The following is a 16,462-nucleotide window of genomic DNA, read 5'->3' on the forward strand; positions in this document are numbered from 1 at the left end:
AAATAGTATTTAGTGAAAGAAAAAACAGAATATTTTACTTTATATGCTGTATAGAGTAAATTCTTTTAGCATTTAAACATATAATAATTGATTTTTAAAATCTGACTATTTGTGAAGGACTTATATGGTTCATGATATAGAATATGTTTTCATTTAGGAAAACTGCATGTAAAAGATTTCAGGTTCTTTTCTAATGTGTGCTTGTATACATGTTTCTTTAATTGTCCATCAGCTCATTTATTTTTATGTCTCTACATAGACAGCCCTAAAGTCTTTGATATCGAGTACTCAACAAATGTGAATATTGAAAAAAATTTTGCTTTCTTTCTAATACATCATCCTCAAGCACCATCCCCATTGCAGGTTAGAGTTAGATGCACTGCCTTGGATTGAGAGCATTGGGTTGGTAGACTTATGAATTCAAGAGACCACTGATGATATGGTGCCCCAGATAGTCATTGAGGAGGTGACCACTTGGGATTTGGGCAGACAACTGTCCCTGCAGAGGACTCTATTTTAAAGCACAGCAATAACAGAAATAAAAAGGTCTCCAAAACTAAGACCTCTTGACTTATTATTCCAAATCTATTATAGTTAATAAATCTCAGAGCTGTATTATAAAGCAAATCAGTTCAGTTCAGTTCAATCGCTCAGTCGTGCCCAACTCTTTGTGACCCCATGATCCGCAGCACGCCAGGCCTCCCTGTCCATCACCAACTCCCAGAGTCCACCCAAACCCATGTCCATTGAGTCGGTGATGCCATCCAACCAACTCATCCTCTGTCATTGCCTTCTCCTCCTGCCCTAGATCTTTCCCAGCATCAGGGTCTTTTCAGGCAAGTCAGCTGTTCACATCAGATGGCCAAAGTATTGGAGTTTCAGCCTCAGCATCAGTCCTTCCAATGAACACCCAGGACTAATCTCCTTTAGGATGGTCTGGTTGGATCTCCTTGCAGTCCAAGGGACTCTCAAGAGTCTTCTCCAACACCACAGTTCAAAAACATCAATTATTCAGTGCTCAGCTTTATTTATAGTCCAACTCTCACATCCATGCATGACCACTGGAAAAACCATAGCCTTGACTAGATGGACCTTTGTGGACAAAGTAATGTCTCTGCTTTTTAATATTCTGTCTAGGTTGGTCATAACTTTCCTTCCAAGGAGTAAGCATCTTTCAATTTCATGGCTGCAGTGATTTTGGAGCCCAGAAAAATAAAGTCGTCTACTGTTTCCCCCATCTATTTGCCATAAAGTGATGGAACCGGATGCCATGATCTTAGTTTTCTGAATGTTGAGCTTTAAGCCAACTATTTCACTCTCCTCTTTCACTTTCATCAAGAGGCTCTTTAGTTCTTCTTCACTTTCTGCCATAAGGGTTGTGTCATCTGCATATCTGAGGTTATTGATATTTCTCCCAGCAATCTTGATTCCAGCTTGTACTTCATCCAGGCAGCATTTCTCATGATGTACTCTGCATATAAGTTAAATAAGCAGGGTGACAATATACAGCCTTGACGTACCCCTTTTCCTATTTGGAACCAGTCTGTTGTTCCATGTCCAGTTCCGACTGTTGCCTCCTGACCTGCATACAGGTTTCTCAAGAGGCAGGTCAGGTGATCTGGTATTCCCATCTCTTTCAGAGTTTTCCACAGTTTATTGTGATCCACACAATCAAAGGCTTTGGCATAGTCAATAAAGCAGAAATAGATGTTTTTCTTGAACTCTCTTGCTTTTTCCATGATCCAGTGGATGTTGGCAATTTGAGCTCTTGTAAAGCAAATCAGTTACTTACAAATAATTAATTTGGGTGAAATTGAGGTCAGGACACTTTGAAATCTACAGGAATGCTAAATATTCCCTACCAGATAGTGTACTTCCCAGGTATGGTACCTAGAAGTGTTTGAGCAATATAAACCATTTATATCTATAGTGAGAATTTATATGCTCATATACACATTTACTTATTCAATATTTTATCGACATGAAGGCAGGGGCCATGTCAGTTTTGTTTGCTACTTTATATTCTGCACCTTGCATACCACCTGCCACCTAGAAAACTCAAACAAATATTTGGTGAATGAAAGAATGAATGAACCAATATTGGAATGAACCCACCTTAAATTTTAGGACCAGCTGATTGATTGTGTAAGATGATATCTTTCTTCTTGTTCAAGAGCTTTCAGTTTCATCATGTACATTTCTTTTATCTTCATTCGGACCCAACATGTATATAGAATAAAGAAAAGACTGGGCCTAACGCTGTCACTTAATGGTTTCCTGTTTCTGTCATGATGTCTTGGATAGACCTATTCTGGGTCCGTATATAGGTTCATAGATTTTGCTCATTTATTAGAGTACAAAACATTTTTTATGGAAAATTACCCTATTATTTGGGGTATCAAATGGCTAGGAGACATTTGTATGAAACAATTAAACATGAAGTTAGCATTGTTCAAGTAGGATCATTGAATGCAATATTTGATTTGTGTGTGTGTAGTTTTTTTGGTGATCAACCTTATACAAGCTCGTTAGAAAAGTTAGAATATAACATATTAAAAAGAAAATATTGCACATACTCCCCTATTCAGAACCAACCACTGTTCTTTTGATGTATCGATTTCCTTTCAGTCTAGAATAAAAATTTTTAGCACTAACAGAGCCCTTGGAATGCATGTAAATATATTCTGAAAAGAATGAAGGAAAGAACAAGCTGGGGAAGATAAACCAGGCTAGAAATATGAAAAGCATAAAAAGTGATAAGAAAGAAAACACAAACTTTCGTTATTTATTTTTTAGTGTCAAAGGAACTTGAATTTGTATAGATTCAATTTGAACTCCCCTCAACTAGAACCCACTGGTAAATAATTACAGAATTAAAAATCCAGACTATGTCACAGCAATCAAATAAAACCAACCAAACATCCCGCCTATTTCCCCATTGCCACCAAAGTGATCTCTGAGAATTTTCTGCTCAGTTTATACCAGATCTTGATTCTTAGATGAAACCCACTGGGGACAAATTTTATTATTTCCTTTCTTATATTTACATGGTATTTCATGAGCATGTAACAAAGACTGATTCAAACTTTGTGTTCAATAGGTTGGTCATTTTTTATGAGGTGATTTTAGAAGACTGGCTTCCCTGGTGGGTCAGATGGTAAAGCGTCTGCTTGCAATGCGGGATACCAGAGTTTGATCCCTGGGTTGGGAAGATCCCCTGGAGAAGGAAATGGCAACCCACTCCAGTACTCTTGCCTGGAAAATCCCATGGACAGAGGAGCCTGGTAGGTTACATTCCATGGGGTTGCAAAGAGTCGGACATGACTGAGCGACTTCACTTTCACTTTAGAAAATATAAGATAAAATGATTGTGGTAAATAAGCATGGATCATACAAAAGCTATTTTCATAGCAGGAGTGATTGTTGAAGTAAAAAAATTAGAAATAATATAAATGTTTTATAATAAAAACTGAGTTAAATAAATTATTGCATTTTGATAAAATATAGTGGTATCACTGAATGTTAATTGCATGAGAATATTATCATAATATTTGAATTAAAAAGCTATAGTAAATTACTGTATGTGGTATGAATCTATCATAATATTTGAATTAAAAAGCTATAGTAAATTACTGTATGTGGTATAAACTACTGTATGTGGAGAAATGTATTTTTACTTAGAAAATAGACTGGAAGAATATATGTCCAATTGTTCAGTAGAATGCTGGAATCATGATTTTATTACTTATGTGCGATCATATGTGTTTTTAGTATTTCCCACATTTTCTACAATGAGTATATATTTCAGTAGATTGTCCTATTTAGACAGGCTGACAATGTGAACCTAGTTAAGCCATCAGGCATTCTTTACCCAGAGTACTTGAGCTCCAAGAAGGTCCATGGATAGGTGTCAAAGAATTTGTGAACCCCATGAGATGCTGTGCAGGATGCTGTGTTTGTATATATATTGTTCTTAGAAAAATGAAAGTGAAAGTGTTAGTCACTCAGTCGTGTCTGACTCTTTGTGACCCCGTGGACTGTAGCCTGCCAGACTCCTCTGTCCATGGGATTCTCCAGGCAAGAATACTGGAATGGGTTGCCATTCCTTTTTGCAGGGGATCTTCCTGACCCAGGGATTGAAGCTGGAGCTTCCCCCATTGCAGGCCACCAGGGAAGTCAATGTTCTTAGAAGAGGATCCATATTTCACTGAATTCTCAAAGTGGTCTGTGACCCTCTAAGGCCTAAGGAAAACTGCTTTCTGGTAACCTGTTCTAAATCCTGCTCAAGATGACATTTCAAAGTAGGTGTCTCCACACTTCTTATTTCAAAGACTCTATGTATATAAGCTCTTTGGCTAAGTGAGCCTGTCACATTAAATTTTAGCTTTCTATGTATATTTGAAACAAAGCCAGAATACTTAAGAGCACAAATAAAATTAACATTTACTGGAAACTATAGCAGAAAAGGTAAATTATTTATTGTGTGATAAGAACTATATCTTATCATCAAAACTCCAATATATCTTGATTCCTGTAAGAGTAAGAATCAAAATTTCATATTACAACTGAACAGCCTAATCATTTATTACTGTTATTTATCTTTCTTATTAAATGTATTTTGAAGCATTACCTACTGAAGAAGCATTCATCTTTGTTCCCTCTTTATTTAAATAACCATATGACATTGACTTTACAAGAGTTCAAATGGTCTTTGGCTGAAAGTGATAAAATCCTAAACTGATCTTTATGAACTTATTTGTATTTTCCTCCTGTAAATGGAGATAGCAAGGGCCTCAAAGCTGTCCTGTGCTTGCTGCTTGTGGAGCCTAAAATCATATAGGGCCCGTGCCAACACCACCCACATACTTGAAACCCTGAAGGACATTAGTTTGTTTTTCTTTCAAAAATTAAGTTGCTTGAAATATTTTTTACTTTGTTCTTAACTTTTATTTTGGATAATTGTACACACAACTCATAAAACACTTCTTTCATTCATTAACTGATGAACTGCACTCTGGCTACAAAGACCACATCATAAGTACTTGCTAAAGTTATAAGGAGAAAGAAGTGGATTCATTTTTAATTTATTATTCAATAAAATTATTATTTCCCATGTGGGACAGATACAGAATTTGTGGCTTTTTTGAAATACCAACCTGCAGCCTCATTTCTGTCCAGAGAACAGTACAGCCTTTTTGAGTCTGACCCTATAAAGTGTTTTGTTTATTTGCTTTTTAATTCCAGGGTTGATCTTGCAGTCTTTACACACACTGTTTCATGGTGAACATTGGAAACCTGCCTCCATAGTCTTTGGGGGGAAGAAAGTTGTGGTGGTTCTCCTTTTAAAACAAGTTCTTCCCGATGCACAGCAGCCAGTTTGGATTTTGAAGAATTTTGTCTAAAACTGTGACATTTTTGTGGATTTTTGCACGTTGCAATGTCCTTTTTTGATGAGAGAGGACGGTGCTGCCTTGCTGTGACACACTCACTTCCTGGTTGCATTTGGTAACTTCCCAGGACCTACAGTGTATTCCACTGAAGTTTTCAGTATAAATCTCTAGCTCTTAAAGATTAAAAATATTGTTCTAATAGACAGCACTCTAAGAATTAGTCACCCAGGTCTATAATTAGGGTTATGATCAGAAGATTCTGATTAGGCCACCAGGAAAAGCAGGGCAGAAGGGCAGAAACCAAAGATCCGAGAACACAAGGAAGAAGTTTCCTGGAAGAGACTGCTGGTAATTCTGCCGTGTTTGGCAGAATAAGGTTTAAGAGTAGAAATACTTCAACTTTTCAACTTAAAAAAAAACCTTTTCAACTTTTTCCTAAGCCTTAAACTTTTCAAAATCTGAAACACAGAGAATTGGCAGCAATGTATGGAGAAGGCGTACATTTGGTTAACATATTCCATTGTGTGTTAAATGTAGTTTCCAACTACTGATGTTCAATAGATGCAAACTTATTATGGTGTTCCTGGTAGCTCAGACGGTAAAGAGTCTGCCTGCAGTGCGGGAAACCTAGGTTCAATCCCTGGGTCGGGATGATGGCAACCCACTCCAGTATTCTTGCCTAGAAAATCCCATGGAGGGAGGAACTTGACAGGCTACAGACCATAGGGTCGCAAAGAGTTGGACACGATTGAACGATTTAGTTTTCAAAATAAAATGGAATCAATATTATGTTATAATCTTTAAGCTTAACAAATGTTAATAACTAGCTATTATATAAGCTAGTCAATATTAATAATTAAATTATTATAATTTTCACTGTCATTCAGTTCAATTCAGTCGCTCAGTCGTGTCCGACTCTTTGCGACCCCATGAATCGCAGCATGCCAGGCCTCCCTGTCCATCACCATCTCCCGGAGTTCACTCAGACTCACGTCCATCAAGTCAGTGATGCCATCCAACCATCTCATCCTCTGTCGTCCCCTTCTCCTTCTGCCCCCAATCCCTCCCAGCATCAGAGTCTTCCAATAAGTCAACTCTTCGCATGAGGTGGCCAAAGTACTGGAGTTTCAGCTTTAGCATCATTCCTTCCAAAGAAATCCCAGGGCTGATCTCCTTCAGAATGGACTGGTTGGATCTCCTTGCAGTCCAAGGGACTCTCAAGAGTCTTCTCCAACACCACAGTTCAAAAGCATCAATTCTTCGGCACTCAGCTTTCTTCACAGTCCAACTCTCTTACCCATACATGACCACAGGAAAAACCATAGCCTTGACTAGATGAACCTTTGTTGGCAAAGTAATGTCTCTGCTTTTGAATATGCTATTTAGGTTGGTCATAACTTTCCTTCCAAGAAGTAAGCGTCCTTTAATTTCATGGCTGCAATCACCATCTGCAGTGATTTTGGAGCCCAGAAAAATAAAGTCTGACACTGTTTCCACTGTTTCCCCATCTATTTCCCATGAAGTGATGGGACCAGATGCCATGATCTTCATTTTCTGAATGTTGAGCTTTAAGCCAACTTTTTCACTTTCCACTTTCACTTTCATCAAGAGGCTCTTTAGTTCCTCTTCACTTTCTGCCATAAGGGTGGTGTCATCTGCATATCTGAGGTTATTGATATTTCTCCCGGCAATCTTGATTCCAGCTTGTGTTTCTTCCAGTCCAGCATTTCTCATGATGTACTCTGCATATAAGTTAAATAAGCAGGGTGACAATATACAGCCTTGACGTCCTCCTTTTCCTATTTGGAACCAGTCTGTTGTTCCATGTCCAGTTCTAACTGTTGCTTCCTGACCTGCATACAAATTTCTCAAGAGGCAGATCAGGTGGTCTGGTATTCCCATCTCTTGAAGAACTTTCCCCAGTTTATTGTGATCCACAATCCCATCCCATCCCATCCATCCCACCCCATCCCATCCATCCCATCCCATCCCATCCCATCCCATCCATCCCACCCCAGGCCACCACACCCCACCCCACCCCATCCCACCCACCTCACCCCATCCCATCCACCCCATCCCATCCCATCCCATCCACCCCATCCCATCCCATCCCATCCATCATCCCACCCCATCCCATCCCATCCACCCCACCTCATCCCATCCCATCCATCCCACCCCATCCCATCCCACCCATCCCACCCCAGGCCAGGCATAGTCAATAAAGCAGAAATAGATGTTTTTCTGGAACTCTCTTGCTTTTTCCATGATCCAGCGGATGTTGGCAATTTGATCTCTGGTTCCTCTGCCTTTTCTAAAACCAGCTTGAACAACAGGAAGTTCACAGTTCACATATTGCTGAAGCCTGGCTTGGAGAATTTTGAGCATTACTTTGCTAGCCTGTGAGATGAGTGCAATTGTGCGGTAGTTTGAGCATTTTTTGGCATTGCCTTTCTTTAGGATTGGAATGAAAACTGACCTTTTCCAGTCCTGTGGCCACTGAATACTGCAAAAAAATCTTTCCAGTGGAAATCTTTCCCTTTTTATAGACTCATGAACCTTGGGGATGAGGTTCTCATGCTCAACCACATCACTAAACATCCCAGACTTTTCTAAGTGAATTTCATCTAACAAGAGATTTGTTGTTTAGTTGCCAAGTTGTGTCCAACTCCTTTGCGACCCCATGGACTGTAGCCTGCCAGGTTCTTTCTCTCCATGGGATTTCCTAGGCAAGAATACTGGAGTGGGTTGTCCTTTCCTTCTCCAGGGATCTTCCTGACCCCGGGATAGAATCTGCATCTCCTGTATTGGCAGGTGGGTTTTTTACCACTGAGTCACCAGGGAAGCCCAATAGGAGAACACTTGTCTTTTATTGGCACAATCAGCTGATATCCAGGGAATATTTCTCTATAGTTTCAATATGGAAGCACACACCTGGTTTTCACCCTTCTTGGCAATGCAATGACTTCAACACTACTCAGTTTTTCTTCCAACTCTCTGATCTTTACAAAACGCACGATTTCTGTCTCCATTCAATTTAGTCACTCTATGATAATAATTTAAATTTCATCATCATTTAGTACTACTTTATTGCTAGTATCGCAAACTCTTAACATTTTTAAATTCCGCCCCCCCCACCACAAAAGCTTTTTTTTTGGCTCCATTTGTTTTCTTACTTCTACTAGTCAGTTGGATATCCCTGTTTTCTACTTCAGGTCCTAATGATCCTCCAATCTTCTTGTTCAGTGGCCCTCTAACTCTAGTGTATATCGTAATTACTCATTGAACTATATTCTGTGGGCCTTACCTCCAGAGTTTTGGATTCCATAAGTCTGAGACGAGGCCTGAGAATTTACAGTTCTAACAGGTTTCAAGTGATGTTGCTGCTGCTCTGGAAACTGCCCTCTGAGTCACTATTCTTGTTCAGTAACAAAACTTACATTCGCTTAGAGAAAAAAGTGGTTAAAATCAGGATTTTTGGAATCAAAGACACCTAAGCTCAAGTTCTGCCTCATCAATTTTTGATATTTTAAAAATTTAAATAATCTATTCATTAAAAAATTGCATATCACTTTTTCAATTGGTGTGTTACTTTATTCCATCATCACCAGTATGGCCGAACATATTTTTCAGTATTATCAGTTGTTTGCCTTTCATTTTTGTGAGCTATCAATCTCACATCTGTTTGTCTCTTTTTCAGTGATTGATACAAATTTTTATACATTTTAGGTGTGAATTTTTCATTTCTTACTGTACAATTTTTATTTTATTACAGTCTATTAAAATGTTGGAGAAGACTCTTGAAAGTCCCTTGGACAGCAAGGAGATCAAACCAGTCAATCCTAAAGGAAATCAGTCCTGAATATTCATTGGAAGGACTGATGTTGAAGCTGAATCTCCAATACTTTGGCCACCTGATGTAAAGAACTGACTCATTGGAAAAGACCCTGATGCTGGGAAAGAGTGAAGGCAAGAGAAGGGCACGACAGAGGATGAGATGGTTGGATAACGTCACTGACTCAATGGACATGAGTTTTAGCAAGCTCTGGAATGGACAGGGAAGCCTGGAGTGCTGCAATCCATGGGGTCGCAAAGAGTCAGATACGACTGAGCAACTCAACTGAACTGACAGTCTATTTCTTGTGTTTCAACTATATATCTGGTATCTTTTTAACATCTTAATGTAATCAAGGTTATCAATCTTTTACACTATAGTTTTTTGGCTTTTGCATCCTATTTAATACAAAAGGCCTTTCCTACTTGAGGTCATGAACTGATACTCCAGCTCCCCTTTTGGTGCTTTCCTAGGTTTAAAAATTTTTTATTCTATTTTTATGCTTTCTGAAACTAATTTTTTCAGGTATTATACTGTAGGTATCTAATTTTTATTTTATCCATATTAACTATTTCTAATTGCTAAGTCATATCCGACTTTTTTGTGACCCCATGGACTATAGTCCGCCAGGCTCTTATATCCATGGGATTTTCCAGGCAAGAATACTGGAGTGGGTTGCCATTTCTTTCTCCAGGGGATCTTCCCAACCCAGAGATCGAAACCATGTCTCCTGCATTGCAGGCAGATTCTTCACCACTGAGCCACCTGGGAAGCTCATGCTTATTAACAGTTCATCTTTTACCATTTTCTTGAAATGCTACCCCTTTCGTATATCAATACCATCATATGTATGAGTCTATTCTGTTTGGTTGTTTTATCTAATATTGCACCAATGCCACACTGTTGCTTGTGTGTTTTGCTCTCTAGTAGAATCAGTCTGCCTTATCCCTACCCACCCACGTTTGCTTCTTCCAAGAAAAATTTTGTTGGCATTTTTGTTTAGTTTTGTGTTGCTTTGTATATTAGTTTGGGGAAAACTGACATCTTCAATGTGATGGATCCTCTCATCTGTGCACATAGTATCCGCTCCACTTATTCAAGTCTTCTTTTATACCTGTCAGGTAGGTCATATGATTGATTTCCTTGTTGTTGGTATTATTACATTTATCCCTAGGTACTTTGTATTTAATTGAAAACCCTTTCTTCTGCATAGTTCCTTCTCCTGCTCTCATTCTGCTACTCTTAATTCCATAAACTGTCCATTTTATGAATGACCACTTTGGAGATTCTATTAGTATTCCCCCTTTTCCACACTGTTTAATTTGTTCCCATACAATGTGGCCTCCTTTTCCATCACTGTAAAAAGTTACTCTTTAAATTGCTACAGGTGATCCCTAAATTGCCAAGTCCTATCATTTTTCCTCAATTTTTCTCTTCCTCAGTTCTCCACATCAATTCCTATGTCCTTCTCAAATTTTCCTCCTTCTGTGTCCATGGCATTTCAGTCTCTTGGCTGTCATTTTTATTACACTATCTTTGCCTCTTATCTGGCTTGTTATTCTCCCATTTTGCAAACATAATGCTCTTCTTGAATGACCTTCTCTTTCTACATGCTTTCTTCCTATGTGCTCCAGACTGGTAAGGATTTCTATGTGCCTCCATCAATAATACAAGCACTCGGCATATTGTAGGTGATGAATAAAGGCTTCTTAGACAAATGAATGACGCTCATGGTAGCTTCTTCTCTGTCCATGGTATTTTCCAGGCAAGAATGCTGGAGTGGGTTGCCTTTGCCTCTTCCAGGGGATCTTCCCAACCGAGGGATTGAACCCATGTCTCCTGTGTCTCCTGAACTGCAGGCAGATTCTTTACCAACTGAGCATCAGAGAAGCTCATTATCAACACCAGTGTCAGGCGCTTACTGATTATTATTCAAATTTCTACTTACTTGCTATTTTTGTGCTTCATTATAGTCTCATTCTACTTTTGGTCTTATTCCCCTCTTCCATTCTAATCAAAGAAGGTATTCACTATTCCCTAATGTCTTTGTTCCTGATGTTTTCTCTTAGATTCTTTACATTTTTATTTGTTGAAATTCCGTCTATTATTTAAAGTCCTTTTTTTCTTGGCAGTCTTTTCTCATTTTCCTTGATTTCATGTAATCTCTTCCACTTTTGAATCTTCATACTCTTTGATTTCTGCTACTCTCATTGCATCTATATTCATTAATAATGAAAATCTATTTTTAAAGCAGGCAAAGATTTAAAAGAATGATAATTCCCAATCTTGACAAGGGCAAGGGAAAAGAAAGTCTCACACCACACCTTGTTGGTAAGAATTTATAGAGAATAATTTAACAACATGTATCAAAGCCTTAAAAATGTAAATAGTCTTTGACATAACAATGTTCATTTCTGTGAATTTTTCCTAAGGAGGTTTTAATTTGGCAAATTTTGGAGATAGTATAATAGAAAACAGTAAAAACCAAAACAATCCTATAAAATCTTTACATCAGAAAATATTCACAGTATAAAAAAGGACATAAAATAATTTTTTTCCCAGTATAGTGCCATTATTTCAGAGAAGGTAACTGTGCCTAAAATACCAGAAAGACATACAGCAAAAGGCTAGCAATAATGTTATAGGATTGCGGTTGATATAAATTTTTTAAATGTTGCACTTTGCTACATTTTCCAGATTTTCCTGAGCATGTGTTAATGTTGTTGTTCAGTCATTAAGTTGTGTCCGACTCTTTGTGACCCCATGGACTGCAGCATGCCTGGCTTCCCTGTCCTTCGCTATCCCCTAGAGTTTGCTCAAACTCATGTCCATGAGTTGATGATGCCATCCAACCAGTTATGTTTATAACTTTTTTAAAGTGGCAGGAAAGTTGAAGTATGGTTGGTATACCACCCAGATTCCTCCTCTTCTCTCCCAGTACTTCATCTCTTAGGACCAAAGTTCTCATTCCCCTGCTGCTGGAGATCCTGAAGACTAACCCCTTCCCTCAACACCAGCAACTGCCCTTTACCAGGACTAAGCAGCAGCTGAAGAGTTGCCTTTTCCAAGGTCAGGCTCCTGGCCTGTGGGTAATTTTATCTCCCATGGCTGTAGTTGTAGGGCTCCAAAGGCCCAACTCCCTCGACCTAATTTGAGAGCACACTGCAGGGCCGTCTAGCTCCAGAGCTCGCTGTGCCGGTCTGTGTTGAAACTGCTTCATATCCCATCTTCTCCCTCTGTCTAGTCCTGCTTCCTTCCCTCCCAGCAACGTCAATTCTGAGAGCACACCATAAGAAACTTCCTAAATGGAAGTTTCCATTTCAGAGGCTCTTTCCAGGGAAACTAATCTGGAACATCTACTGTCTGCTGGACACTTTACGTCTATTTCTTCCAAAAAGTTTTGCCATAAGATTGTAAGGTAATCACTGACATGTCTGTTTTCCAAAAGATGAAAATTGTATTCAAAATATGTATGTATTTTGTGCAAAGACACTCTATTAGTAAATGTCACAGCCAAATTTGAAAGCAGTGTGTTTGGGTATAAAGACTATGCTTTTTGCATTGAGCCAAACAGCTCTCTGTAGGGAGCCTTGTGTTTTTATTATTTTTGTACTTTTCTTGTTCTCTCTGGTAAATGGTGAATTCTTTGACTGCAGGAATTTTGTCTTATTTATCTTTGAATCCCCTGCAGAGTATTTCATGGTGCCTTGCACATAATAAGTGCTCCATGTTTGTGGAATTGAACTAGTCAAGGTTTAAAATGTAGTAGTTCTACTTCTGTGCCACACGAAATGGATTTCCTAGCAGGAAAGGAAATCATAATGGTAAGATGTAGCAACTGTGAGTCAGTGTATGTTTCATAAAATAATTTCCTATAAAAAAGTGATACTAAATTTCTTCTCCTCCTTCCCAATATTAAGCAATATTAGTTTCCTGAACTTTGCCTTTAATTACTAACATAAGCAAATCAGTGACATGTAATAAAGTTATATTGAACTTTGATGGCAAATATCATAGCGAATACCTTATATGTTTAACTCAGGCTTCTGTGAAATCTAAGTTACTTGAGAAAAGAATCTACTGAATAGAAAATGTAATAAGACGATGAGCTTGTTTCTAACACAAAAATTGAAAGTAAATGTGGCTGAATAATAAAGAATCCACCTATCAATGGAGAAGACGTGGGTTCAATCCCTGGCTCAGGAAGGTGCTCTAGAGGAGGGGATGACAACCCACTCCAGTATTGTTGCCTGGGAAATCCCATAGACAGAGGAGCCTGGTGGCTACCATCCATGGGGTCACAAGAGTTGGAAAGACTTAGTGACTAAACAACAACAGCAACATATTAACAGAATTGAAGATTTTGTGGCAGCAGACAGAAATGCCTGAATGAGGTTTCCAGCATCCTCTAGAGTTTGCAATTGCAAGTTGAACTTTTCTTAAAAAGAAAACCTGCCAGATTTGTCATTTTAAAAATACAAAAAATTAAGCTATCAGTGATGGGTTGTGTTTTTAGGATAAATAGCACTAGATCCAGCTTTTTGTTTAGAGAAGGGAAGTTTAAAAGTAAACTACAAAAGACATGCAGTGGAGAAAATTTTCCTATGTGAACAAGTTTTACTATTCTTATACTCCCAGAGAATCAGTGTGAAAAGTTATTTCTAACACTGATTAAGGGTCAATAAAGTTAAAAATTGTTTATGCTCTAAAGCTTCAGCAAAGGACATAATGGTGCATATGTCCATATAGTGCATTACTGGTAACTCATCCAAAATACATTATAAAAGCGATCAGTACAATAGCCTGGATGTCCTTCAGGTAGGTGAGGGTACAGCGACGAAAAAGGGGTGATTTCAGGTGCCACCACCCCATAAGTGGGTCCAAACACTGTGAATTCTGAAATACCACAGTTAAGAATTCATTCACTTTGATTGATTAATATTTTCTATTAAAATACACATATGCCTAAGAAAACACTCATGAATTCTTTAAAATAAATATGTCTTTAATTGGAGTAAAGCGCAGGAATAGAGACCTGAAAGCATAAAATACAGCTTTGAAAATTGAATAAAATAGACCATAGTTGTAATTGTATATAGTGTTTGTTGCTGTCGTTGGCTGCACCATGTGGCATGCAGGATCTTAGTTCCCTGACCAGGGATCAAACCTGTGCCTCCTGCATTGGGAACATGGAGTCCTAACCACTGGACTGCCAGGAAAGTCCCTTATATATAGTTTTGATCACTGTTGACCTTAAGCCTGAAGCCTAAAATCAATCTGGTGATGGTGCTTTAGTCACTATGTCGGGTCCGACTCTTGCAACCCGGTGGACCATAGCCCATCAGGCTCCTCTGTCCATGGGATTTTCCAGGCAAGAAGACTGGAGTGGGTTGCCATTTGCTTCTCCAGGGGATCTTCCCAACCCAGGGATCGAACCCAGGTCATGTGCACTGCACATGGTCTCCTGTATTGCAGGCAGATTCTTTACTGAAAGAGCCGTCAGTTCAGTTAAGTTCAATTTAGTCAGTCATGTCCGATTCTTTGCAACCCCATGGACCGCAGCACACCGGGCTTCCCTGTCCATCACCAACTCCTGGAGTTTACCCAAACTCATGTCCATTGAGTCGGTGATGCCATCCAACCATCTCATCCTCTGTTGTTGCTTTCTCCTCCCATTTTCAATCTTTCCCAGCATCAGGGTCTTTTCAAACGAGTCGGCTCTTCCCATCAGGTGGCCAAAGTATTGGAGTTTCAGTTTCAACATCAGCCCTTCCAGTGAACAGCCAGGACTGATCTCCTTTAGGATGGACTGGTTGGATCTCCTTGCAGTCTAAGGGACTCTCAAGAGTCTTCTCCAATACCTTCAAAAGCATCTTCAAAAAAGTCTTCTTCAAAAGCATCAATTTTTTAGCGCTCAGCTTTCTTTACAGTCCAACTCTCATATTCGTACATGACTACTGTAAAAACCATAGCCTTGACTAGACGGACCTGTGTTGGTAAAGTAATGTCTCTGCCTTTTAATAATGCTGTCTAGATTGGTCATAACTTTCCTTCCAAGGAGTAAGCGTCTTTTAATTTCATGGCTGCTGTCACCATCTTCAGTGATTTTGGAGCCCAGAAAAATAAAGTCTGACACTGTTTCCACTGTTTCCCCATCTATTTCCCATGAAGTGATGGGACCAAGTGCCATGATCTTTGTTTTCTGAGCTTTATGCCAACTTTTTCATTCATCAAGAGGCTCTTTAGTTCTTCACTTTCTGCCATAAGGGTGGTGTCATCTGCATATCTGAGGTTATTGATACTTCTCCCAGCAATCTTGATCCCAGCTTCTGCTTCATCCACCCAGCATTTCTCAAGATGCACTCTGCATATAAGTTAAATAAGCAGGGTGACAATATACAGCCTTGACGTACTCCTTTTCCTATTTAGAACCAGTCTGTTGTTCCATGTCCAGTTCTAACTGTTGCTCTGTGACCTGCATACAGACTTCTCAAGAGGCAGGTCAGGTGGTCTGGTATTCCCATCTCTTTCAGAATTTTCCACAGTTTATTATGATCCACACAGTCAAAGGCTTTGGCATAGTCAATAAAGCAGAAGTAGATGTTTTTCTGGAACTCTCTTGCTTTTTTGATGATCCAGTGAATATTGGCAATTTGATCTCTGGTTCCTCTGACTTTTCTAAAACCAGCTTGAACATCTGGAAGTTCATGTTTCATGTATTGCTGAAGCCTGGCTTGGAGAATTTTGAGCATTACTTTGCTAGCCTGTGAGATGAGTGCAATTGTGTGGTAGTTTGAGCATTATTTGGCATTGCCTTTCTTTGGGATTGGAATGAAAACTGACCTTTTCCAGTCCAGTGGCCATGGCTGAGTTTTCCAAATTTGCTGGCATATTGAGTGCAGCACTTTCACAGCATCGTCTTTCAGGATTTGAAATAGTGCAACTGGAATTCCAGGGTAGCCTTCAAATAACTTGTACTCATCTATCTCATTATATACATCCTTTTTATATTTAGCCTTATCCTAGATGTTCTCTAAAAGTTTTCCTGCAAAATATAAGCAACCATCTCTAAGTCTGGAAGATCAGTTGTGTGATAATATTTTCCCCTGGACACTAATTCTTCCTTTGGAAGAAGTATTATGATCTTTGAGAAACAAAACAAAACAAAACAAAACACCATACACTCTTCTCTTGTCCTTTATTATAAAAAACCAATAACAGGGACCTCACCTACTTTCAA

The sequence above is a fragment of the Bos mutus genome, chromosome 9, assembly GCF_027580195.1.
Source record: "Bos mutus isolate GX-2022 chromosome 9, NWIPB_WYAK_1.1, whole genome shotgun sequence".
NCBI classification, from domain to species: Eukaryota; Metazoa; Chordata; class Mammalia; order Artiodactyla; family Bovidae; genus Bos; species Bos mutus.